This window comes from Rhinatrema bivittatum, chromosome 16, assembly GCF_901001135.1.
Source record: "Rhinatrema bivittatum chromosome 16, aRhiBiv1.1, whole genome shotgun sequence".
NCBI lineage: Eukaryota > Metazoa > Chordata > Amphibia > Gymnophiona > Rhinatrematidae > Rhinatrema > Rhinatrema bivittatum.
The window spans coordinates 57,494,626-57,502,155 of NC_042630.1; the positions used below are offsets into that span (position 1 = coordinate 57,494,626).

General features: G+C 40.0%; 1 pseudogene; it reads right to left on the reverse strand.

The window, feature by feature from the left end:
• Positions 1-422: 422 nt before the first annotated feature.
• LOC115077720 lies at positions 423-1,372 on the reverse strand (annotated as a pseudogene).
• Positions 1,373-7,530: the final 6,158 nt, after the last annotated feature.

A 7,530-nucleotide genomic window follows, 5' to 3' on the forward strand; every position in this document is an offset into this window, starting at 1 on the left:
GCACTGGAGCGTTCTTTTCTGTTTTCCTTTTTGGGCCCAATCAGAACCAGGGTTGGATCTGGCACCAGGAGCCTTCATTCACAACTAGGATGCAAGTTTTCTCCTATTTTATTAATCCCCTTTCCCCACCAAGCCCAATGTCTTTAGTCTGGTCATTGCAATCTCAGCCAGAGACCATGCAGCAGGGATCCTTCTGGAACTCAAAAATCTTGGTCCCTAAAACCGGCCTTGAGCAATGACCACAACTTTCTGTGCACCCCCTTCCCCATGGGGCTGTGAATGCTGCTTCTGCTAATACGCAGCACTGGCTGACTTGAGAGTAGAAGATCCAACCCAGGGATTGAACCAGAAACTTTAAAGGAAGCGTCATCTTGAGCCTTTCTAGAAACTGGAGTCTCCTCCTTCTAATAACCTGCTGTGATTTATACATCATGTGGCCTCATAAGCAACTTCCCTATTACTTTCCTCAATGCGTTTTTCACCTCCTTATTCCTAAAACTGTAAATGAGGGGGTTCAGCATGGGGGTGACTGCTGTGTAGACCACAGACAGGATTTTACCCTGCTCCTGGGAATATGTTGAGGTGGGGCTCATCATGTACATACAGAACAGTGGCAGATAATACATGGAGATGACTATGAGATGGGAGGAGCAGGTGGAAAAGGCTTTAAGCTTCCCCTCCGCACAGCAGATCCTCAGGATGGCTGAGATGATGTAGGTGTAGGATATAAGAGTCACAAGGAAGGCAGGCACAGATATCAATGCAATTTCAACAAACAATACAGTTTCAGGGCCAGCCGTGTCAGTACAGGAAAGCTTTAACAGTGGCATGAGTTCACAGAAGAAATGATTGACCTTGTTAGAGCCACAGAATGAAAGCGGGTGACAGAAGTTGTGATCGTCTCAGAAGATAGAAAGCCAATGATCCAGGAAGCAGCTGTCAGCAGGACACAGGCTCTCTGATTCATGATGACTGAATAGTGTAAGTGGTGGCAGACTGCAGCATAGTGATCATAAGCCATAGCAGTGAGAAGGAAGGCCTCAATGCCGGTGAAACCTAGGAAGAAATACAGCTGCACCATGCACCCAGCATAGGAAATAGTCTTATTCCCTGACAGGAAGATCTCCAGCAGTTTTGGGATGACAGTGGAGGTGCAGCAGATGTCTGTGAGTGACAGGCTACAGAGAAAGAAATACATGGGAATGTGCAGGCGGGAGTCAGCATAGATCACTGTAATAATCACAAGGTTCCCCAGAAGGGTGATAATGTAGATGATTAGGAAGACCAAGTAGAGAGGAACCTGCAGCTGGGGATTATCAGAAAGTCCAAGAATAATAAATTCTGCCACCATTGTCATGTTTTCAATGTCCATTTGGTCCTTCTCTCTTGTCCTGTGAGTATAAGAATACATTAGATATGACATATGTTTCGTACAGATATCATTGATCATTACAGATGCTGCAATGTATGGCCAGCAGTGAAAGTCACTGATCTTCACCTCAACAGATGTCACATTAAACTCACTGGCTGGGCATTGGACATTTATTGCATTGGGAGGAGATTGCTCAGACAAATTGTTGTGTTATTAAAATATTATCCTATTCTACGTGTTTGGGAAAATGTTTTGAAAATTAATTGTAAGTACTGAAATGGATTTAAGGAAAAACAAGTATATCCAGATAAAGATGACACCATTTTTAAGAGTAAAATGAAAATATGAACGATTAGGAAAAAAACATGGGGACTACTAAGATTAATACAAGGGCAGCTGTAGATCCACAGATAGGAACAAGAGATCAGGATGGGATAATGGGATGACCATCCATTACATTTCATTTACATAATGATAATAATGTTAATAATTTAACTTTTATTAATGTTATTTAGCTTTTTGCTTTGTTTAAAATTATTTCATTATTGACGTTTAAATGTATTAGACTAAGGAATTTTACTTCCTGCTTATTCTGTTTCATTGTAAACCGGTTAGATATGCATTTTATGCAGGAAAATCGGTATGAAAAAACAAAAAATAAATAAATAAATAAATAAAAGGATTAGCAAACATTTACTCAAGTGTGATCCTGCAGGTTAAGCTGAAGCTCCCTTTGCAGTACAGATGTTCAGCAGAGTGGACACACCTGGAGGAGTAGAGAGAAAGAAAAGTGATTTAAGAAATCTCAACGAGTGGTTGAAGGTTTGGCAGCTGGGATTCAATGCCAAGAAGTGCAGAGTCCTGCATCTGGGGGTGCAGAAATCCAAAGTCATAGCATAGGAATGGGGAGCAAAAGACTGATGTGCACAGACCAGGAGTGAAACCTCAGGATCTTAGTGTCTGAGGATCTGAAGATAGTGAAGCAATGTGACAAGGAGGTAGCTAAAACCAGTGGGATGCTGGGCTGCATGGAGAGAGGTATAACCAGGCAGGAAAAAGGAGGTGATAATACCCCTATATAGGTCATTAGTGAGGCCTCTCATGGAGTACTGTGTTCAGTTCTGGAGACCATATCTCAAAAGGGATAGAGACAGGATGGAGGGGGACCAGAGAGAGGTGACCAAAATGGTACAGGGTCTGCATCAAAAGCCATATGAGGCATTCCAGGGATGAGCTCACATACCTGATAATGATGATATTGAGATAAGTCTGCTCGTGTTTCAAGGCAGTCCTAAATGTATCCAGTTAACTTTGGTTTATCTGGGTAACCTCAGCAGTACAGAGATAACTTATCTGCACTGGCTGAATATTGATCTGGCCAAGGAGATACATTTAGGTTTGTTTAACCTTAAAGTGAGTCTCTGTAAGGAGATGAAACTTTCATAGAGGATGTGAACTAACAACTTGGAGGAACCTGGTGATGCCTAAAGCCTTAGCATGATCCAGATAACATAAAGGAAGATTTTATAACCCTTAAATCTGATCAGGAGGGTTTTATACTGACTAGCTATTGCATGGATAGGTCAGAAAAATCTGTTGGTAAATGTAAAAAAAGACAGAAATAATATCTCTTACGTGAGGAATAAATGAAATGCAAATATTACTCCAGGTAGGAAAGGATAGTGTGAAGGCATCACACGGTATTCATGATTCAGGAGACTTGTTAGAGACCGGATTTACCTTATGACAACAGCTATTAACTGTGGTGAGGAGAGGTATTTTCAAACTAAGAAAAATCACATGATTAAGATACATATTGAATAAGAGAGATTTTAGACCAGTAATGCAGGCCTTATGTGGTCCTTCCCAAGGGCTCTGTGCAATCTGTTAATGAATGTGGCAGCCTGGATGATTGCAGGGTGTGCTCTATCAGCCCATGTCACCTTGACATTGAAGGAGTCAGTCAGGCTTTGCTCCAATACAGAGTGCAATTTAAGATTTTGATATTGATGCATCGGGATTATATAGAAAGTTTCCTCAATACTTGCTAGATTTAGTGCAAGTATATTGTCCAGCCGGTAATCTCTGTTCATGTAAAATATATACATTACCATTCAAAAAAATATAGAAACATAGAAATGATGGCAGAAATGGACTAGATCCAAGATGGTGCTGTAGCAAGATGGACTGTTACGTCTCTCCTTCTCTAGGGTGTTTACCTCAAGGATTCATGCTTCATTCAGCTTGGAAGTGCAGAGCTAGAGAGTGATCAGCTTCGGATGCTCTCTTAGCCTCCCCTGTGGTGGGACCTATGGACACCCATGTCCAGCATGGATTAATAGCCGAAGAGGTAAGCTCACAGACTGGTGAATGGGGGGAAGAAGAGCCCGAACACGATAGAGCTACTGACATCTTTTTCCCCAGCAGAGAGGTCACCGCCTGAAAACCCCACTGAGCAGCAGCAAGGAGACCAAGGGACATCTGAATGGCTTATCCCTGGTGAGTCTCTACTGGACCCAACACAGCTGGGGCAGGAAGACTCGACCCAGTATAAGACTCTAGGGGGTAATGGCAAATATCCTGCTGGAGCTGCTATGCAAGAGACCGAGGAGTTAACAACTGAAACCTTGGTGTTTCAAGTTTCAGATCTGGTAAGGCCTCAATCTTATTCATTAGAGATGTCATGGGAAGCAATTAATACTATGAATAAGAACATGATAACTCAGCTTTATACTATAACAAATAACATTAAAAAATTAGAACAACAAATGAATAATGTGGAGCATGAAGTTTTAAAATCGAAAGAGAAGGTGTACTCTGCTAAAGTAAATTTGGAGAGTACTGCCAATATTCAACAAACCGATTGTTGCAAACGAAGCTGGAGAACATGGAAAATCAGATGAGAGGGAGAAATTTGAGGTGTATAAACTTTCCAAAAGTTGCATTTATTTCAGCAAAAGATTTATGGAGAAGATACTTAACAGAGGTTTTGAAAATCCCAGAAGCTTCTTTACCTATTATGGCGAAAGTATATTGCATGCCTCCATTAAAGAAAAGGGAAATGGATAAAGATAAGTTTTGACACGTTACTCCCCATGCTTAAGCTGTATCCAAGTTTTTCTCTCCCCCTGTTCTATGTAAGACAACTTTGTCACGGTTTTATGGTTGCAATGTAAACCGGAGAGATAATTAACTCTGTTATTTGAACTTCGGTATAGAAAAGTTATAAATAAATAAATAAATAAATAAATAAGTAAGTAAGTAAGTAAATAAATAAATAAATAAATAAATAAATATACAAGTTTTGATACCAAAGGAGTCCCCAAAATTGGATATTTCTGCAGTACTGGAGCAAACAGAAGAAAATATGGCATCATCAGCTACGCTAATAGTAACTTTTCTACTTGAGTCTGATAAAGAATGGATTTTTAAAAATATTTCTTATATAGATCTAAGTTTTTTTTTAAATCAAAAAATCCAAATATTTCCAGACTTTTCTAGACAGACACAAAGAAGGAGAGGATAATTTTTATTATTGAAGCCTAAAGTTCTTGAATTAGGTTTATTATTTGCTTTAAAATTTCCATGCAAGTGTCTAATAAAACAAAAAGGGTTGTCTTATTTGTTCTATCAACCTTCACAGTTGACTGCCTTTTTGGTAAATAAAGCAGGGCCTCAGTTTAGTTCATCCCCGGTCTCTGGTTAAGGGCTCATTCAACAAGTTGGGATCTCTAAAGAATAGATAATCCCATATCTTGCTATTTTCGGATGTTATTTTTTCTTCAAAATGTAATTATAATTGTAATTATAATTATAAATAATACTTTTATTTCTAATTGAAACAGTAATTTCTTTTGGATTGTGTAAATCTTGGGTCGTATAGTGGGCTTGATAGATGTTTGGGATAATTGTGTATTTTGAAATTGGAATTCTATGTCTTTGTTAATTTGTGTTTTACCACATGCATTTCCTTTTCAAGTGAATTTACTTAGAAAATAAGTATAAATGTGATAAATAGAAAAAAAAGGAGCAAATGGTCTATTCAGTCTGCTCAGCAAGCTTTTTAAAGTAGGTTACTCCCATGTTTCTCTTAAGGGTAGTAACTGTTTCCTTGTGTAGTTATCCCCAAGCCTTATGGTACCCATAAAATTTGCAGCTAGAAATATTTTTTAAAGTTTCCAAATTGCCAAATAGCTTCATCTATAGCTTCAGAAAGAGAAGACAATGAGTTCTAGAACCTCCAATCTCCAAAGATAAATGCTCTCCATTTTGTTTGCTTTAATTTGGAAGTAGGAGCCAGAGTCGCCAACAAGCTTCGTTGTGAAGAGCGCAAGAAACATGATGGCTGATGCGGGTATACAGTATTGTAAAGATAAAGAGGGGAAAGCTTATGAATAAAGGTTTGAAATCTATTTGTTGTGTTGCAGGTAACCAAAGTGAATCCTTTGCAACAGGATGAATGTGGCTCCCATGGTTTTTCACCTGTTATTAAACTGTAATATAATGTTTATAAATCAGATTTCTGCGAACATCCTTACATATCAGGGTTCTTAAGATACTCAAAAATGAAATTTTGATCTATTAGTTAACATTTGTAACCTATCATTAAAATCATCCATTGTACCTGAAGACTGGAGGGTGGCCAATATAACCCCAATATATAAAAAGAGCTCCAGGGGTGATCCAGGAAACTATAGACCAGTGAGCCTGACTTCAGTGCTGGGAAAAATAATGGAAACTATTCTAAAGATCAAAATCACAGAACATATACAAAGACATGGTTTAATGGAACAAAGTCAGTATGGATTTAGCCAAGGGAAGACTTGCCTCACAAATCTGCTTCATATTTTTGAAGGGGATACTAAACATGTGGATGAAGGTGAACCAGTAGATGTAGTGTATTTGGATTTTCAGAAGGCTTTTGACAAAGTCCCACATGCGTGGATTACAAACTGGTTAAAAGACAGAAAACAGAGAGTAGAATTAAATGAGAATTTTCTCAGTGGAAAGGGTAAACAGTAGAGTACCTCAGGGATCTGTTCTTGGACTTGTGGTTTTCAATATATATATTAGGGATGTGACTCGTGTGATCAATCGTCTTAACGATTGATTTTGGCTGAGGGGGATTTTGGCAAGCCTGCGCCAATAGGTAAAAACTAAGCACATCTCTAGAAAACAGTAACTTTATCCAAAATCTATACAGACAATGTCATATAATAACTGATGATATCATAATTCCAAAATGATAGAAATCAAACCTCCACTTCAGCCTATAGAAATATTGATAAATTCAGGTCTGCATTCAAACCAAAAGAGTAAATTGTTTGAAGGTGATGAATCTATCATTATTCTCATCATTGATCATACTATCGACTGGCATGGCAGTCGATAGTATGATTCATTCATAAGGGCACCTCTTTAGGATATTGCCGAAAAGGATTGTTCATACCAAGGTGTGTAGAGTAGGGATGTAAATTGTTTTCTGATGATTTAAAAAATCGTCAGATATTTTTTAAATCGTCAAAAATCGTTAGAATCACGATACAATAGAAATTCCCCCGATTTATCGTGAAAAATCATAAATCGGGGAGGGCGGGAAAACCGGCACACCAAAACAACCCCTAAACCTACCCCGACCCTTTAAAACAAATTCCCCCCTCCCGAACCCCCCCCCCCACAAATGTTTTAAAATTACCTGGTGATCCAGTGGGGGGGGGGGTCCCGGCGCGATCTCCCACTCTCGGGCCATCGGCGCCATTTTGGCTGCCACTAATATAAATGGCGCTGATGGCCCGATAAAAAAAAAAAACCACCCGACCCTTTAAAATGACCCGCTTAGCCTCCCCCACCCTCCTGACCCACTCCCCAAAACCTTTTAAAATTACCTGGTGGTCCAGCGGGGATGCGGGCAGCGATCTCCCGCTCTCGGGCCATCGGCTGCCACTAATAAAAATGGCGCCGATGGCCCTTTGCCCTTACCATGTGACAGGGTATCCGTGCCATTGGCCGGCCCCTGTCACATGGTAGGAGCACTGGATGGCCGGTGCTGGACCCCCAGGGACTTTTGGCCAGCTTGCGGGGGCCTCTTGACCCCCATAAGACTTGCCAAAAGTCCAGCAGGGGTCCGGGAGCGACCTCCTGCACTCAGGCCGTATTGC